The 20,093-nt window shown below is 39.0% G+C and overlaps 1 protein-coding gene across 2 annotated transcripts in view; it reads left to right on the forward strand.

Moving 5' to 3' along the window:
- The window catches only part of kcnq5b (potassium voltage-gated channel, KQT-like subfamily, member 5b), a 109,926-nt gene that overhangs the window by 1,035 nt on the left and 88,798 nt on the right, over positions 1 to 20,093 (forward strand). The gene's annotated exons all lie outside the window — the stretch shown is intronic.

The raw sequence follows: 20,093 nt of genomic DNA on the forward strand, positions 1-20,093 counted from the left end.
GCTCCCTTCAGCAAACCTGACCAAGCTTGTGTGTGTGTGTGTTAGTGCAGTGTGAAACACAACATTGTGAAGGCAGTGGGTCTCTGAGGTTGGATCTGAGGGTTATGTTAGTGAGAATGATAGAGACAATTTATTAGAAAATACTGGAAAGTCTAGATTTTGGGTTTAAACAAGGTTATGTAGTAGAGAACAAGAAAAAGACCATAAAGTGATCAGCCACTGAAAAAGAAGTCATGTCAAGCTGGCACAAATATGCGATATATAGTAAGTGGATGTACTGTATTTCGTCACATTAGGAAAGGCATATATGCTAGAAATATACTTGTTCTACAATGCTAGAAACCCTAGGGACAAGTGGATATTGGTCAAAGCAGGACTCTTTATTTGTTTTTATTATACATTATCAGTTTGGTACAAAAGGTGTCCAAACTAAAGTTCCAAAATATGCAATTTTCTCCTTTAAATGGTCAATATTAAAATGTTTCTGCTACTTACCGTATGCTCTGTAAATCTTTCATAACGGCTCTAATCTGAGGTGCTGTTTGTTAATTGATCATTTCTGAGGCTGGTTTTGGTCTTGCGTCCCTGGAAAGGTCTTTGAGAGCCAGTTTCATCATTGTATTTAATGGGTTTTGCAAAAGCACCTGACAATACTGTTCTTGCAAGAATTGTTCCAGGACAGCTGACCTTTGAATCTTAAAGTAAGAACTGACTGTTATGATGTTGTTGGTGTTAAATAGTTACCTAATGGTACATGTGTTATTCAATGATTTAAAAAAAAAATGTATCCAGACTTGAGTGCAAACCTTTGACTGCTACATAAAACATTTGGTTAGTTGATGCTTGCTGAGAAGAACCCACATTCTAAGGAGGAGCTGAGCATCCCTGATATACTGAAGCGTGAATCGTCATGCCAGTCAGATCCACCTTAACAAGGCCTTCAGTAGTATCTAAATACGAAAGTCCAGGAGGGCTGAAACGGCTACATCACCTCAACCAGAGCTCGAAAGCCTTTATCTGCTGTATAGGAATGTGTAATTCCCAGGGGTTTCCGAAAAACCAACATGGTTTTTCATCACAGTGGAAATCATTTCTGCTTGGTCTGGAGTATTTAGGCCTTTCAAAACCTTTGCAGTGACTCATGGGAAGATTATAATGACAGACCTGTTCTGAGGACCTGATGCATGGACATATGTAAAAGATGTGAATTTCCATTCCACACACTCTTCTTTTTCTTAGTACATGAGATAGAACTCACTGGTTATTTAATATATGTTGTTCTTTGTAATCCTGGCATTGAAAAAAAAAAATCAAATTCATGAGTAAACAGAGGTTGACAAAGGACAGAATAAAGTGAAAGCTGAGAAAGTTGTTACTTCAAAGTTACCAGATTTTTTTCCGGTAAGCATATTGTTCCAAACGCAAAACCCTGAACACTTTATAGAGAAACTTTTGTGCAAGCGTGCTTAAGTTATTTCATTGTCCTTGACACAAAGGATAAGTACTTCCTCTATTGAAGTACCTTTCAGCTTCTGAAAGCCAGGTATGCTTCAAAAAAACCCTGCGCCAATTGGCTTCTTTTATGTAGAACATCTGCATTTGGCGTGATTGGACTCTTTTTTCAGGTGAATATTTATTAAGCCTTGCTGATTTTCTTGGATGTTGTTTTATTTGATACACGCATAAAGAAGAAGGAAGCTCAGGCTTGCTTGGTGTAAGACTTACAGTGGATTTATTTCATTTTTTGTCGATGGAGCAGCATGTGTGTGCGCTGATATGTTGCATAGCGGGGTGCTGCCAGACCTGCCTACCCCTCCTGTTCATCCCAGCTTCAAGGCGTTCTGCAGTATACAGGCACAGTGCAGGCTTTGAGTTTTTTTTTTTTTTGCCTTAGGATGAATAGCCAAAGTAAGAGGGGAGGAAGAAATGTAGCAGGAGGAGAGTGTAGCAAGAATACAAGGGAAAAGCTGGTAAGGAACACATACAGAAAGAGAAAGCGGGAAATGAAATGGACAGAATTAAGAATTCGAAATGTCTCCGGACAGACACTTTCCAAGCACGACGCTCGTTACAGTGAAAATACTGCAAACAGCCCATCTAATTACCACTCACATAATAAAATCTAAAAAGATATGAGATCTGAAAGATCTAAAAGATGTATGTACTATATTATACTGTACATCTCCTGCAGCTAATTGTTTTTACAACTTGGTTAAAAGTTGAGGGCTTGTTCAAGGTTGGAAGCAAAGCAACCTGCCAGATCCAGGATATGAACTGTTAAACTTTAAATCTTTAAACCTGTATCTTCAGAACCAACACCATCCTACTCAGATACACCACTGCCAGGACATTAGGTTTTTTAGGTAGGTGTCTGGTGTTAAGCAACAATACGACGTGGACCAGTTTGTCAGTACTGTTTCTTTTTGGGTAGTGATTCACATTGATGAAGATTTAGTTTAAAGATATCTATACATGCTTTAAAGTATTCATTTAGGAATTAGACAATTAAGCTGATACCAAGATTGAAGTGCGATTGCTGAGAAGAAGGGTTTTTTTTTCTTTCTAAGGAAGAGAACTTTGCACCGCTTGAGATGTTCTTGATAGCTAGCTATTTCTGAACTTCCATATTACACAATACTTGTTCCAAAGAAACATAACCTTGACTGCTATCTCTATGTCTACACCAATTATTTTTCTGTGAGCCACCATCTTGTTTTGTTTGAAAATTTGGTTCAAATCAAGAAAACGTCTGAGAATGGTAATCTACGTTTATAAATGTTTCGGGTGAGGGCGTGTACAAGGGTTGTTGAGGAATATCCTGTGTCTTAATCTGAGTGGTGTTGGATGAAGTCACTTTTCCTTGATGTTGCTTCAAACCTATATTGTCTATCACCAAACTGTCAAAGGCTGCTAAACACAAAGAGACAAAGCACTTGCTTACATTCAAGAGACTTTGTAATAGTCGAAGAACCACATTAGTCATCATGTAGTGTTGTGACTCAGTGGTGAAGGTTCGATCTGACATGAAGAAGAGATACATTACCCAGCGAGCACATGTGTGGAGATCGATGCTAACACTCTGTTATTCTTTTAATTGAATTAATGATCTTTATATGTAATGTCTCAAAAAGTTGGTTGAGGAGTTAAATGTACAGTATTTTCCCCCCTACCTGCCTTAAACGTAATGCCATCCAGCGTTTGGTTCTTCACTCTTTTACCAAATCAGCCGAATTAGTAAGACAAATTTCCATCACGTCACAAGCATCGCCATGAGTCTGCCAGTTTCCTCATTCATTGCAGGTTAAACAAGCCCCCAGATTGTTTTCTGTCGTTTCAGTGGTTTACGGCTTCATTGTAAAAGTGATCATCATTTTTCACTCAATGTCTAAAGGATTTCTTTGTTACTTCTTTGCAAATGATGATAAATGGAGATAAATGCATCCCATTTCCTCAAGGCCAGTCATGCTGCATAGGTTTTTAGATTGAGTGCTGTGTTAATCAAATAAATCTGGTTGAACAGGTATACAGCATCCTTAGCTTTCCAGCAGATGAAGCATCAGGGGCAGCACTTTGTTCCCAGAGGAATCCTTTAATTAAATATTCTGTTAGTAACTCGAGCCTGAAGAGGGAGCTACAAAGAGAGCGAGAAAGGAAAAGGGGTATTAGAGATGAATAAAGGGTTAGGATATATCAGGCATCAAAGGCATTATGACAGGAGGCAGAAGAGGCAAATGGGCACACAGCGGCCCTTATCTTCACCTCACAGCGTAAACAAGAGGAAGCTGTCTACTCTAGGGCAACTTTAGAGATCACTGTGTGATAGACGGATAAATGCGGTTAGAGCACAGCAGTCTCTCATGCAGTCTCTATTTCTCAGAAGCCAATCATTTTAGAGGCATGATCAGCCTTTGGGTCTGTCCTCTTTTTGCCGCCAGGGGTGTCTGCTATGACTCACTAAAAGCCACAAGCATGCCCTTTATAGATTCAGATTGAGTAATTTTAGTAGGGGGGTGTTGGGAAAGCACTTTTGGTCCCATGTTATGTGTGTTAGGTCTGTAGATAGTCTAGATGTTGCATAGAGGAATTAGTCTCGATTCATTTGTTTTGATAAACCATGATAAAGGTGTAGCCTTGAGGCAGGAAGAAAGGAACTGCAACTAATTTGCTTTCACTTTGTTCCTCTGAGACCGTGATTCGTCCTTGACCAAAATTTCCCCACCAACGTAGTTTCTCGTTAGATTACTTGAAATGATCAGCTTAAGCAGGAGTGGAAATAATTTTATGTAGCCAAAAGACAAGTTCACAAGTTGGTGAACAGTCCTGAAAATCTCAATTTCATCTTTATGTCTCCACTTATTTCACTTTAAAATATCATACCATACAGTGTACAATGGAAAGCTACTCCTACTGTATGTAAGGAACCTTAAAGTAAACTAAAATTCTTCAAGTAAATTTTTTTATGTTAAATCCCCAAGCAGTGCTCTTGTTTAGGTTTTGGAGAGAAATATGGGATTTAGCCTTGTGTTAGAAGCTAGTTAGCCTGCATTAACTGTGAAAAAAATCACTGAGGCGAGTCCTTACTAGCATAAATCAAAGCTCAAAACACCACACGGCCGGTTCAGAGGCAATTCGGAATCACTTAAGCAATTATTAATGAGACAGTGTTGTTTAAGATGACATAATGGAATCAGATTACTGTACAGGCCTACTAGCTTAACTGAAATGGTTAGCTTAGCTCCTACTGTAGCTTAGCTTAAAATCTTTTGGTCTGTAAAAGCCAATGTTTTGATGTAACAAAAGGTTTCACTTCCTAAACACATTATCAGTACAGTACATACTATATATTAATATACTGTATATAACCAATAACAATATTTATTAAGGAAATACTGTAAATATTAGAAAACTAAAACTCTCAGTGGAACCTTTGTTAGTGTTATGCTAATTTCTGTCCATGCTACAATCCCTGTTCTTCTTCAGGATGTCGAGTAGTGTACGCTCACAAAGAAGGTTTCGTATTCAGTGCCAGACAGTCATTTTGTTTTTTTTATTCATGAAATTAGCATTGAAGGGTGCGAAATGAGTTTTTAGGGATTTTTAAGGATTAGCATAGAAAGATTATTATTATTATAATTTTTTTTTTTTTACTGGATATCGGATAGAGAAAGTAAATACTATTTAATTCGAATCCGCTCGTCTTTGCTCATGGCAACAAGCATGAATAATTAAGACATCACGCTCTTTCGTACAACCCGTCCAAGCGTTCCTTGCACAAGAACAAAACAACTTCTCACTCATACCCAGTGGTCATGTGCATTTCGATTCAGTTTTGGAATCCACTTTGCTCGTCTGTTTGTGTCTGTTTGTGTCTGTGTGCGTGTGTACAGCGTGTCTCAGAATGCACGGCTCTCATAGTCATCACCATCATCACTATCCAGCTGCCAAAACAACCAAGCTAGCATGACGTCCAAAGTTCAGTGGCCGTTGCTACTGCTAATTCCAGCAAGCTTGATGAACTACGGTAACACTTTGTTTTTAAACCTTGCACTTGGGTTTGGTGTGTTGTACACATACAGTTGAGTATTTAGTCTCGTTTTCTTTGCCTCCCACGATCATGAGTCACTCGTTAAAGCCATGAGCAAAATGTCTGATTTCTAACCGAGGAGGTTAAAGTCAAGCGATTCTGTCATGGATTTATTCATTCTTTGGTAGTGATTACGATGCATAAACATACAGTATGTACTGTAAGTATTAATGTTTAGTAATAATGAAAGCCTTAATCATCTTTCTGGTTCAGTTACAGTTTAATGTTAAATAAAATAAATGCCATAGTTAAATATATTTCTATAAAAATAATAAACAAAATTCTATTTAGTGATGTACTGCAGCACGGTGGTGTCGTGGGTAGCACTGTCGCCTTGCAACTCCCGGTGCCTTGGGTTAATTCCCTGGCCCGGCTCTGTTTGCATGTTCTACCCGTGCTTGGTGGGTTTCCTCTGGGTACTCCGGTTTCGTTCAAAAGTTCAAAGACCCAAAGACCTGCAGATTAGGCTAATTGGCGTTCCCAAATGAGTGTGAATGAGTGTGTTTGTGTACCCTGCGATGGATTGGTACTGTACCCTGCCTTGTGCCCTAAGCCTCCTGGGATGGGTTTCAGGCCCCCCATGGCCCTAAATACAGGATAAAACGGTTTAGACGATGGGTGAGTGAGAGTAAGTGAGTGATGTACTCATTTAATGGACTGTTTCTACATTAAGTTTGTATTTAATTTAAGGTTTAAACTCCCACCAAATTCAGGACTGAATTATCATGTCCTAAATACTTCATTCACCTCAATTATATACCAGAAGTTCCGTATCAGTATTATCAAATAATCATTACTGATCTGCAGAATTTTGCTTAATTATAAGCAATATTTATAAAGAAGAATTACACAGATATAGATAATGTGCAGCTCATGTGATTACTGTCCCTCTGTGTCCATGTTCTGTCTACGGAAAAAATTCATCTCAGCGATCAAAGTTCACACCACAGCTTAACTGGGGTTATGTGAGAGTGTTTTCCCCGGGTTTTTCTAACCCACATTTAAACCCCCTCCCCCGATTATACATCATGTCAGCCGTCAGACTGAAGAGCAAAGTTGTTCTGAGATGTTGAAGCCCTCCTGAAAGTGAAATGCTTTATGCTTTATGAATACCAGCTCTTATTCCTTGACTAGTTCTCAGATTCAGCTTGAACCTTCTGTGCCCTCGTCTGTCCTTTATAACCAGTGAGAAAGAACACGTACAGACTGGAGGCTCTGGTGAGGAAGAACAGGCCCAGCTTTGGTCCCTCAGGCTAATATCAGTGCGAGCCAAACAAAACTTATGTTGTTGGTCTTATTTGTCTTTTCACAATTATGGAAAGTTTTCTCAGAATTACTGAGTAGCGTGACTGTACGCTGTGTGTCTGTGTGTGAGAGAGAGAGACTACGGAAGAACTCCTGCGTGGCTGGTCAAGAGCCAAAGTAATGTGTTGTACACAGAAGGGGGGGGGAAACAGAAAAGAGGAATGCAGCAGTAACCTAAAATGGGTCGAACAGGCAAAAAATAAACTTATTAAGTAAGAATCTTTACGCAAACGACAGTGGTAGTGCGACAGCGAGACAGACAGGACGTACAGTACGGTATATCTCCACTTAATAACCATGACGGTGGTTTGACACAAGCACAATTTATTTTCCGTGATGGCTTGTGAATGCAGTCAGTAAAGTGCACTTCATGTTAACAAAAACACTTTTCCTGTTATACAATTGCACTTTCGAGCTTATAGAACAGTAAAAAGAATTTATTTATGGCAGCGCTATCTGGTATTACCCACACGAGGCTGGCTTCTCTTTTGAGTCTGGTTCTTTAAATGTTTTTTTCCTCAAGATATAAATTTATGCATTTAATAAAGTTTTTTTCCGCCGGTGTCCATTGTTAAAAACATTATATTTATTCTGTTCATTTTCTGTACCACTTATTCTGGGGGGCCTGCTGTTTTATTAAAGGGAACTTATGGTACTGGTGGGGGTGACAATCCATAGTGCACACAGAAACACATTCATACACTATGAGCAATTTCGAGACACCAATTAAGCTCTAATGCGTGTCTTTGACCTCAAGGTATCAGGTAGCGATGTTGAATTCTTGAAGCTGAAGCCTCGTACCTACAGGGTTGCCTGTGTATGATTTAGTGGTTTGGTTTGGAGTTTGGTGGGTTTCCTCCAGGTGCTCCCACAGTTCAGGCATATTGTGGTGTGTGCATCTGTGCCCCGGCGATGGATTGGCATCCTGTCCCTGGTATTTCCTGCCTCGTGCCCCGGATTGGCTCCAGGCTTCCTGCGAACGCTCATGACAACATCTGGAAAAATGTTGTATTTTAATTAGTCAAAATGATGCCACTTGAGGTTTAAGTTTAGTTTTTGTACGTGGAAATTCAAATTCAGATTTATACAATCCTGTGTTGTCCTTTTTTTGGGGGGGGGATCTTTCTTAATTTAGTCGTGTCTAATTCCTCCTCGTCACTAGGGGGCTTCCACATTAACCTACTGCCACTCAGTCCGAAGACTATCACACGTTTCTTCCGAACCACGTGGCGGTAGCCGACCACATCTTTTTCAAACTGCTCACTCATGCACTGATTGGCTGTAGAGCCGTGATTAATGCGGGAGCACTAAGTACCTCTCACCCCTCCCCTCTGAAAGAGCTCGGCCAATTAGCTCTCTCGAGAGGTTACAGCATCACCCGGGAATCAAACTCGCGATCTCCGGATGATAGGGCGAGCACTTTACCACTCCGCCACTTTGAGTTGTACTTTATAGAAATCCATTTTCTGAAGATATTTCAGGTTGCATGTAGATTTTTTTCGATCTTAGCTTTGTTGCTGAATCTCTATAGTAGGAATCCACCTTGCATTTGGGATAACGGTGTACATTAATGTCTAGGATGGAAAAAAAAAACTTTTTAAAATACGTCTTGTGCCTATTATCTCTTTGATTTTTTATAATTTTTTGTATCCAGTAACTACTGCTAATGTTCAATCCTGCTGTAACAGTATAAAATTGATTTGATTAATATTTAAATCTATTCAAATTCAAGCGCTAAAACTTGTTAAAAGAGATTTTTTTATAGAGCCTCAGTCTCTAGGGCTGTTCATCATCGATACTGAAGTTCAGTAATATTTTAATCATTTATGCATGAGCATGGGATTCTTCGAGAGGATTGAAGGATCGATCATTTCCCCCATCCTCTATTTTCTCCTCACCTCGGCTCACACTCGGATGATTAGCCCGTAGTGTGTTTAAAAGCTGGTGTGTGTTGCTGTGCAAGCTTTGAATGATAGTCTGGCAGGGTAAGACTGTGCTGCAGCTGTGTGTGTGTGTGTGTGTGTGTATGACAAAGAGAGAGAGAGAGAGAAAGAAAGAGAGAGAGAAGCAGTAGCCAGCAGCAGCGGCGTGCTTGGATGTAAGAGCAGTGTTTGTTCTGCCAACTTTCCTGTCACCTCGGTGGAGCACTAAGGGAGTAATTGGCGCACGCTCCCTTAACATGCACGACACGATAAATCAACACAGACATTTTATGAAACAATAAAAAAACAAGCCACACATGCACAATCCAATTACAGTGCATAAGGAAAAAGTGGGGAGGCAACATTGAGCTCCTTCGAGCCGAGGACAGGAGCCAAAGCGTGTGGGACTATACACACACACACAACAGCTGTATGTGTGTGTGTGAATAACACATTGTGCTGGGTCAATGAAAACAGCAAGTGTGTATGCCCGTGTGTGTGTGTGTGTGTGTCATATTACAAGCAGCCTTTTAATAGAGCGACTCCAGGGACATGATTGCACCGTCTGGTGTAAATGTTTAGCAGGAATCTAACTTATTATTTTTTTTTTTATAGTAATATCCTATTAATATGTTAAGACCGTGTGATAAGATTAGACTATAAATTATTACGATGCTAAATACAGTAGATAGTAAAAATCATTTTATTGTAGGTAAAAAAAACAAAACAAGTTGAATCAGGATGGAGCCCAACCAGCTTTATCACATTAAATTTCAATCTCGGGTTTATATTTACCCGCTGTAAATATGGAAATAGTTATTAGTTGTTATATCCTTCTCCGTGGAGGCTCATGAACCCAAATTGGCGCTCTTGGCTTTTCAAGCGCAATTAAAATTCCGAAAGTCATTATTCGGGTTTTGCTGGAAGAGCAAATATCGCTTGTTATGAAGCGCAAGCTTATGCATTATGTAGCATGTAGAATCAGGAAATGATCAATAAGATGTTTATTAGTCACCGGCTTGTCTCAGGCGCTTTTATGAATATGGATAAAATCTTTTCAATTATTAAAGAGAGAAAAAATAAACCGAACAAAGTGTCGTGTAATGTACACAGGACTAACAAAATAATAGCAACAATGTATCACACTTATCCAGCCTTCATGTTCTATTCATAAGTTTTAAAAAAATATTTATTATTTTTTTATCATGGTGAGTCATAACCATCATCATCATCTCTACCGCTTTATCCTGTATTCAGGGTTGCGGGGACCTGGAGTCTATCCCAGGAGACTTAGGGCACAAGGTGGGGTACACCCTGGACAGGGTGCCGAACCATCACAGGGCATGAGTCATAACCAACATGGTTTATTTTTTTAGGTCATGACACAAACTTCGCGCATGATTCAGTAACGATTCAATGGCGATTTGAGCGTGACACTAAAGACACTGGTTTAGACTTAATGCACGAATGTTACACTGTATGTCGTAACGTGTTTGCTGATTTATTGAGTTCTGCTTTTTGCGGGAATGTTAAAGGTACAGGGCTTTTTTACTTAGACACTCAAAGAGAAGAAAATGTAAACAAAAAAAAATGTTGTGTGTATATACAGTACCAAAAGTTAACCTGCGATCCAGTACAAACGCCTAACCTGCATGTCTTTGGACTGGGGGAGGAAACCGGAGAACCCTGAGGAAACCCACCAAACACAGGGAAATTCCATGCACACGGACCCCGAGGCGGGAATCGAACCCACCTCCTAGAGATGGCAAGGCGACAGGACTCTTTATGAAAACTCTAAATGAACTTCTCTGTTTTGGTCTTGCTTTCCTGCGATGGTGTTCATGAGAGCCAGTTTCATCATGGTGCTTGATGGGTTTCGCAAATGCACTTGACAAAGCTGTTCTTGCTAGAACTGTTTCAGAACAGCTAACCTTCATGTCTTAATAATAACAATAACATCTGACTTTTTGTCTTGTTGATGTTACTTAATTACACAATGCCATATGGGTTATTATATCAATTTGAAATCTCAAGTATTGTTTTAAATTGTTGAAAATAAATTATTACACTCGGTCGAGTATATGCCAAAATATAAACAATGTGATACTTTCGAAATAAGCAACTGTGCAAACAGGCAAAATATATAAAAGGTTGAATCATAATATAAACTACAGTATAAGAATGATAAAAGTAATAACTATAACAAGTTAAGAATATCTTATTTGGATTTAAATGAGCTCTTTAATTAACTGGTGAAAATAACTTCCTGTAACTAGGACTGGCATGACTTGATGAAAAATTCACACTGGTAATGTTTTGACGCATATTGCTCTTGCAATTTAATTATCAATATTAATCTGCATGGGGTTTGTAACACGATTTCTATTTCTATTTCTATGCGATGAATTGTGCAGCACTACATGTAGAATATGATTATGCACATCTCCAACATGTGTTTGTGCCTTTTGTTTGTATGACACACACTGTCTTTATTCCTGATTGGTTGATTGATTGATTGATTGATTGATTGGGTTTATTTACATGTGACCTACATCATTGTGCACCTGTCAGTGTGACCTCTCTGTGGTCCGCTCCTCCAGTCCGTCCAGTCGGTGTGAATTATCCTCCGTGTCTCCGACCTGAATTAAACCCCAGCGTCAAAAGACTCGTCCTCTCCTCTATCCACCGCCTCAACATCCTCACACGCATTCGATCTGAAAGAACTGGGCTGCTGGTTGAGCGGTTACTTCCTTGGGCTCCGCTTGTGCAAGATTTATTTCCTGTTTGCTTTTGTGGTTCACTCCATCTCTGTGCTGCAGGGTCAGTCAGGATTCTCAGCTCCTGGTGGCATTGAGAAAAACAGTGACATCTGCACGCTTTCAATTTTTGCTGAAAGTTTTTTTAGACTCTTAGTTGTTTTGTTTTTAAGTGCTCCTCTGCTATGTTGTTGCTGTTTTGGAGTATGAAATATTAATAATAGAGCTATCCGCTGGCTGTAATTACATCCTGTCCAATTTCGTCATTAGAGCGTGCGCAGTGCTAGCGAAATTGCACCGTTCTACAACAGCTCTCTGATTTGGTACATGCGTGCAAGCCTCTTATCAGCAATAGACTCACACCCATATTTATTTTGCTAATAAACAGCTTTTGGTTTGGACTGGATTTGAGCTGGCTTGAGCCTGATTTGATTTATATTCAGTGCTCTTGGGTTTCTAGAGATGCTGGATCTGGATGTTTGTTGCTGTTTTTGTTTTAATCACGATATGCATGAACTTTTCATCAGGTAATATTTATTTCTATTTGCATCTACCTAAGATTTCCTACAGAATTTAATTTGTTTCATAAATCTGTTTCCCACATTAAGTACAAGCTAGAAGGACTAACACTAAAAGATTCAGTTGTAAATGGTAAATGTATGTAGATCTTAAAGATCAGAGCATTGCAGTCATTTTTTGTTTTGTACATTTTTTGTACGTATCTAAAAACTTAAATGCACAGTTTCTTTGATCCTGCATAGATCTTCACTGCTTGACTTTGAACTTTTGTTTGATATTGGGAAGGAACACATTACACAACACCATCAAATTATTAGAAAACCCAACAGGAATCATATTATATTCTATAAGAACATCAAAATGATGTCTGAAACAATAAAACCTGTCCAATCTGCCCAATGACATTAAATTCCCAGCTGTGGCTTTCTACAGCTGCTTCATTACACATTTCAAGGCAGCATAAAGTTCTAAAATTATGTCATAATGGTTTTGGTATTTTAACTTTTAAATGCATGCCCACTGTCGCCACTGTCTTTCTGGTGCACAAGTGGGCGGCAGTGGCGCAGGTGCTTGGGCCCACTCATCGTGGCTTGCGCCTAATTAATATAAGCATATAATTTATTTATTTATTTTTTTTTACCAATTTTGACCGCAGTGTATTTATGTTCAACTTACATATTCCAGATAAGTTAGGAATTCTGCCTTTAATTTAAATGTTAATACATGAGTGCAGCTATTAAGAGTAAATGAATAAAAACTATAAATACAGTGTTTGTAAATCCATTCTAGTAAAAGTGGGTTTTTTTTGTCCCACAAGTTTCACAACTGACCACACACTCGCAGCTACATAAAAAAAGTACAAACGTCCCACTCACAGAAGTTTCCCTTGCATCCTGTGGGGTCACAGCCATACACACACACACACACACACCTCCTGTCTCAGGAGGCCCTGTGAACCTTTCTCTCAAGCTTCCCGTGTGTGTACTCAGATCTGTTTTAAACATATTGTTTTAAAAACTTTTTTGTTTATTTGAACTACAGTTCCTTACATAATATCTTTGGCGGAAAGATTTTTAATGCTATATGATTGCTTTCTGGGAGAGATAAAAAAAAAAGTTCTATATTTTAAATTAAATACTGAAAAGGACAAAAGTCTATGTAAAAGGACATGAGGAAAAGAAACCCTGTGAGGAACCGGAATCAAAAGGAAACATATCCATGTCTGGTTGATTGATTTTGTTGATTTTCTGAAAAATTTGTTGAACGCAAAAGTTCCAAAACGTGCAACTCCTCAAATGACCACTAGGAGTTGGCCCCAGAAGTGAGTCAACCCCCATGTTAAAATGTCAAACTTTTCAACAGAAATAAACACATCTGCAGCCTGGTTAAAAAAAAAAAAAAAAAAAAAAAAATATATATATATATATATATATATATATATATATATATATAATTTTTTAATTTTTTTTGGTAAATAGATTTCCTTTTTATGACAGGAGGGGGCTTAATTACATTAAGTCATAAAATTATGCATAATTATGACTGTGGCCTGCACTACAAGTGTCAGTCTCTAGCTCAGTTTAGCTAACAGGCTAACTGGAATCATTGTATCTGTATATTGAATCATTTTAACTTACCACAAGGAATTTTGCAGTTTACTGGAGCTGATGTGTAAGGTTTAGTCAAGGAAAGGAACATTAGCATATAAATTAACGTTAGTCACATTAGTATTTTAGCTACGCTAATGCTAATACAGGTAGCTTGAGGTAAATGTAGTTGCCTATACAGTAGGTGAGGTCAGCTCCTGCCAAGATGTTGGATGACCAGAGAACCCACAGTTGAGCTTAAAAAACCTATGTCAAGGAGGGTTTGTTTAGGTCTTTTTATACAGTCTGTGATCTCTGACCAGGATAAATATTTGATATTCCAAATGTTGTGCTCATGTTAATTTGGCCAGAACACAGACACTGGAACAAGGTTGTTTTTGAAAGTTAGAACTACTTTGATGAAAAGACGTCAGAACAGCTTCGACAGACAATGGGATAACGTTGAATGCATGCCTTTAACACAATGTTGCCAAAACTGCTTTAAAAAACAACATTAATACCAAACTGATGGCCTGAGCAGGAGTTTGGTTGCTCCGGTGGGAGCACTGCATGATCAGCACTGGACCCCTAGGGAACATGCTGTTGATGTTAGTACTGTACCTGCATAAAAACAGCAATTTACATAATAAATTGAAAAACAGTCTAATGGATCGAAAAGCGTAACGTCTGAAAATCTGTTCTTTGAAAGTGGATATGGTGCAGTTTGGACACTTTGGAAACACTGTATTATGGTACAGATATTTCAGAAATAGGATGTACCTCAGAGTAACATTTCTAAAAGAGAATGTCCGTCCCAATGTCTGATTGGAATGCTAAACCCTGTTAGAAACCCTTTTGGACGTTGGACCACGGATGTGGTTGGACGTTGTGCAAATGTTCAAACAATTACAATGGTCATCCAATGTTGGATCCCATATGGAGACATCCTCAGCAGCAGCTGGTGGCTACTGATTTACTGTAGGAGAGCTCTAGACAGAAGTAGGACATTAAGATGGATCAAAAGGGTCTGAAAAACTGAAGGGATCAGGATCACTGGAGTACCATGTAGGAGAGAGAGAGAAATTATGCTCATTGTAACATAATGATTAAGATCAATGTTCATTATGTATTTTTATATCTTGTGCATGTTTAACAACTTAATTGCACAAAATGTATATTGTCTATTGCCCTTTCTAAATGTCTGGACATATTAAACTAAATGTACAGTGCAGTGCCACGGAATTTTATTTTCCCATTGCCACCCAGACCTGGCACTTTTATCCTTGCAACCTATAATTTACACCTGCAAATGTGTAATTCCTACCTTGACAGCCATTTGTGTCATCTCCATTACTCTAAAAGCCTATCGCTTTTCATCTGCACGTGTATACACTGGCAACATAAGCATCTGAAACCCTCACCCTCCAATTAAGTTCAACAGAGCGGCAAAATTTACACTAAAATAATATTCTGATAGACACTTTCTCCAAGGGAGACTTGATCCATATACAGTACTGTGCAAAAGTCTTAGTTACCCTCTGTTTTTTGTATAAGCTTTGTTATACGAGTACATGTTTAGTAAGTCAGCCAAAAAAAAAAAAAAAAACTTCTGATGAGGACTTAAGCAAAAAAAAAAAAAAAATCTAAATCTTACAGGAAAGTATCTGTAGGCCAGAAAAGAAAACACCATATTATGTAAAAAACACTTTCTACACACATACACATTCACAAAATAAAGAAAGAAAAAGAAACTTCTGGGTTTTGCAGAATAAAAGAAAAAAGAAGCAGATGTGCCAAAGTACTGGAGACTATATTTTAAGCAAAGGCTTGTCACATCAATTATTGACTTTGTTTAATTAATTACTGTTTACTGCTAACGAAAAAAACGTTTTAGACCTTTTTGCTCTAGAGGAGGCATGGTGGTTTAGTATTTAGCACCTCCAGGTTCTGGGTTCGATTCCTGCATTGGGTCTATGTGCATAGTTTGCATGTTCTCACGCATGGTGGGTTTCCCAAGGGTACTCCGGTTTCCTCCCACAGTCCAAAGACATGCAGATTAGGCTAATTGGTGTTCCCGAAATTGCCTGTAGTTTGTGAGTTTGTTGGTCCCCTGCGTTGGATGGGCACACCATCCAGGGTGTTTCTTAAGTCCCCTGGCATAGACTTGAGGCCCCCTGTGACTCTGTATGCAGGTCAAAGCGGCATAGACGATAAGTGAGTGAGTGAGAGTAATCTTTGCTCAGAATAAGACTTTTGCACAGTACTGTAGGTAGAGATTTATGTACTAAGTTTAGACAGTTGTTTGGAGATGGCTAAGATCGTAATAAGTCTTTTACTGTACACATAAGACAATTACTGTGTAAATAAATAAATGTCACACTGATGCAACATTATGTTTTTTCGACGCCCGGCAGGAAATGTTGGACGCCGCTGGTCTTTTTGTTCCCCGTCCCTCTGCCTTTTACGTAGGTGATGGTTTACTCTGTGTTTTTTTTTTCCATTTCGCGAACAAAATGACGACCTTGAAAAGCCGAGCCTCTCTGTTTTCTCTCTCTTTCTATCCGTCCCTCTCCGAACAGCTGCTGACAACAGGATGTTATTACGGATGGACAGCTGAGGCGCAATTTGAAACCTAAAATGTATTTCTGCTTCTCCTGCTGTCAAGCAACAGTGCACAGGGGTTCAGGAGCATTGTAGCAATGCTGACAGTCGTGTATTTATTTTATTTGGACCATTTTCGAAATTTACAATGAGGTTCAAATGTCAAATCCAGAGCTGTATCAAATCTAAAATACACTTAACACACAATGGGTCATGTTTTTTTTTTTTTTCTGATGGAATTATTCTTTTTATAAGAAGTATAACAGCAAAAACATACATTGAAGAACTATTGGCACCCCTACAGAGTTTGAAATTAAGACACAATGTCTTATCAACATTTAAATCAATTAATAAAGCCCATCCCATTTCCATTCCAACTGGCTAATACTTATGGATGTTCCATTACTTTACCAGTTTGAGTAAGACTTCCAAGTAAGACGCATCCTTAGTTTACAAATTACAGTTACAAATACCTAAAATTTCTATATTTTAAGAACTTACAAGCCTGAGCAAGACAATGTCTAAAAAACAACACCTGATTGATTTTCTCCATGGTGGTTAGCACTGCCGCCTCACACCTCCGAGGCTGGGGTTTCGAATCTCACGTCCGGTCTATGTGTGGAATTTGCATGCATGTGGGTTTCCTCCAGGTGCTTTGATTTCATTTCACAATCCAAAGATTGCCCATAGATTATGATTAAGGTGTGTGTGTGTGTGTGTGTGTGTGTGCTTGTTTCCTGCATTTGTACCCAGGATGTAAATTACAGTATTCTGCCCAATACCTTAAGTCCCTGTGTTCTACCTTTGCTAATTTACATTTAGCAAACATTTTATTCGCATTTTATCGATTCGAACAAAATTTTAAGCAAATAATATTAACAACATACCAATCCTAGGTGCATCACAAAAAACCTTCTACTAATCTTCACAGGTAAAATGTTGTGCTTGCCCAGTGCTGTGGTTAAATAGTTTTTGAGAATTAGCAAGCTTGGTGCTAAGCTAATTGCTACGTTAGTCAGCGGAAAAACTTAGCAACCAAGGAAGCCAATTTTTACTGCCAGTTATCTTTTATATTCGTTATGATTATATTTGGTTTTTTACAGTACAGTGAACAGAACATAGAACAAGTTTGGAAAGTCCATCGTTTTTGATAAAATTAGAACATAGGAAAACACAGCCACAAATATACTGTATCACTTAACAGAATCAATTCTCTTTCGTTCAAGTTGTAGCGAGTTATTAAAAATCCAATCAAATACCTAATTGCTGATCGTAGAACCCACCGTTACAGGACTCATTAAATTTAGTTTTATAATATGCAGGAAGTGACATAATTGCTTTCTTAATTGTCTTATGGTCATGTGTGTGTGTGTGTGTGTGTGCGCGCTCGTGTTCGAGTGCGTTTGTGTTCGTGTAGGACGTGTGGGAAATAATTTCCTGGAAACATATTCATAGTGTTCAGCAGCTGTTATCAGTTATTCCTATAACAGTAGCTCGAAAGCTGAGTGTTTACAGTTGCGTATGATGCCAGCTGTTGTCGTATATGGTGCAATATGCAGTGTATTTTGTCTGCAGTATTGGAAAGATAAACTGCTTGCTCAAAAAAAATGCACACTGCAAGATTGTATTCAGTCACTTTTAGCTTTGCACAACACACAGTGTGACGGCTGGTTTCTCACTCACTCACTCATCATCTACACCGCTTTATCCTGTATTCAGGCTCGTAAGGGCCAGGAGCTTATCCCAGAAGGCTTAGGGCATGAGGCAGGGTACACCCTGGACAGGGTGCCAATCCACTGCAGGGCACACACACATACACTCACTCACATGCTACAGGCGATTTGGGAACGCCAATTACCCTAATCTGCAGGTATTTGAACTGTGGGAGGAAACCAGAGGATGTGGAGGAAACCCACCAAGCACTGGGAGAACATGTAAACTCCATGCACACAGAGACGGGAACCGAGCCTGGCCAGGAATCGAACCCAGACCCTGGAGGTGCAAGGCGATCATGCTACACCACTAATGGCTGTGAATGGCACTGAATTTTCATGTGTGAAAATGATTCCTTATGCTCCCACAACAACTCTTTTACAATTTGAGTGTTGGACAATGGACGAAAAGCTCCATAGATGTGATAACCTGACTTCGTTTTATTGCCGCATAATGTTGTTAAGTCTAGACCTAACCAAGTGAAGCAACCTCAGATCAATACACTGCCTCCAGGGGCTTGTACAGTGTACACAATATTGTTCTTAACCAAGTTGCAGTAATTTTAAACCTTCTTTGGTTGTTTTCTTTGTTTGATGTAGACCAAAATTACAGACTATTGTTGTTGTTAGCCAGGCAGTGTAGGTCGTACTGTACGTGTCAAAGCAACATCTACCCAAGGTTTCCATGCGGAACATTGGCCAGAGAATCACACCGGTGCCATCTCTTCCGCGGGTAAATAAAATGCATCTGGCAATCCACATCATCAGACTAGGCCACCTTCTTCTGTTGCTTCATGATCCAGTTATAATGCTTTTATGTCTATCGTAGGTTGTTTCTGTTCTGTCACGGGTCACTCTGGCCAGTCATTTACCACATTTACCACAGCATTGACTCAATAAAATTTGTGTCATATTACAGGCTTTGACCCCCATGCACATCAGTGAGTCAGTGGGAACACCACACAAAACCTGTTTTGAAAAAGCTCAGAACCAGTCGTCTTGCAATCACAGTTTAGCCTTCATGAAAGTGGCTCAGATCCTTGTGCTTGCCCATTTTTCCTGCTTCCAACACGTCAACTTTGAGAGACGAGTGTTAAATTGCTTTGCCTTATACATCCCATATAATAAATGCTATCTTTCACCTGTCTTTTACACTGTGTTTTAGTGTGTGTGTGAATGGTCACCCCTGAGTTCCTATTTCACTGTTACCACGGGGGCCAATAATATTGGTGTTGTATAAAAAAGGCAGCATAGATCTGAGATTAATGTAATTATGTATTGTCACTGATGGTAATCATACTGCTGTTTTCAAAACAGTACAAATTATCGAAAAGAAAAATCTAAACAAAGGGTAATCATAGGGATTGTTCGGAACATTATCCTCTTTCAAAAATTTTTTTAGACTTTACGTCTCGTTTCTCTTGTTTGTTCTCTAAAGCCGTGCAATTTCATTTCATTGTTACTACGGACAGCCAGGTGTACTCGAGTACTCGCGAGCGAAGCAATTAATCACCCTGCAGAAGATGCACGCAAGAGTTAACCAGTTAAGCTTTTTGTTTCAAACATTTTAAACTTTTATGAAGTTCGTTGCCAATCCACAGAGGATAAACTCTTCCAGAAACAACAAATCTAGTTTGGGACAAAGACCATTTCGTGATTGTGCTGTACAGGTATGTTGATTGCTAATCATGGTGAATTATTCAGCTGATTTTCTCATTTTCTTAGTGATGCTGCAACCCTGCGAACAAAAAAAAAGCAAACAAAAGAAAGAAGATTTTTTTGCAATACGCGGCGTAAATTTTTCGCTAGCGTTGAATTAAGGTGCAAACCTAAGCTTTCATGCAGGTTTAATGTTGTAATCCCATCACTCATTCAACTGTGATCTGAAAGAAGTAGAGCTAGAAACTAGATGATCTTGCAAAATGTGGAAGATGTAAGAGCTTTGCACTTTTTTGTAGAGACGGTGGTACACCAATTAGCCATAGCATTATGGCCAAAAACAGTAATGATCTGTGATTTCTGAGGAAACCAGCATTAACCTTTTAATCGATTTTAGCCACCGTAGCTCTCATCAGATCAGACTACACTGACTAGGCTCCACTCCACAT

This window comes from Clarias gariepinus, chromosome 18, assembly GCF_024256425.1.
Source record: "Clarias gariepinus isolate MV-2021 ecotype Netherlands chromosome 18, CGAR_prim_01v2, whole genome shotgun sequence".
Lineage (NCBI taxonomy): Eukaryota > Metazoa > Chordata > Actinopteri > Siluriformes > Clariidae > Clarias > Clarias gariepinus.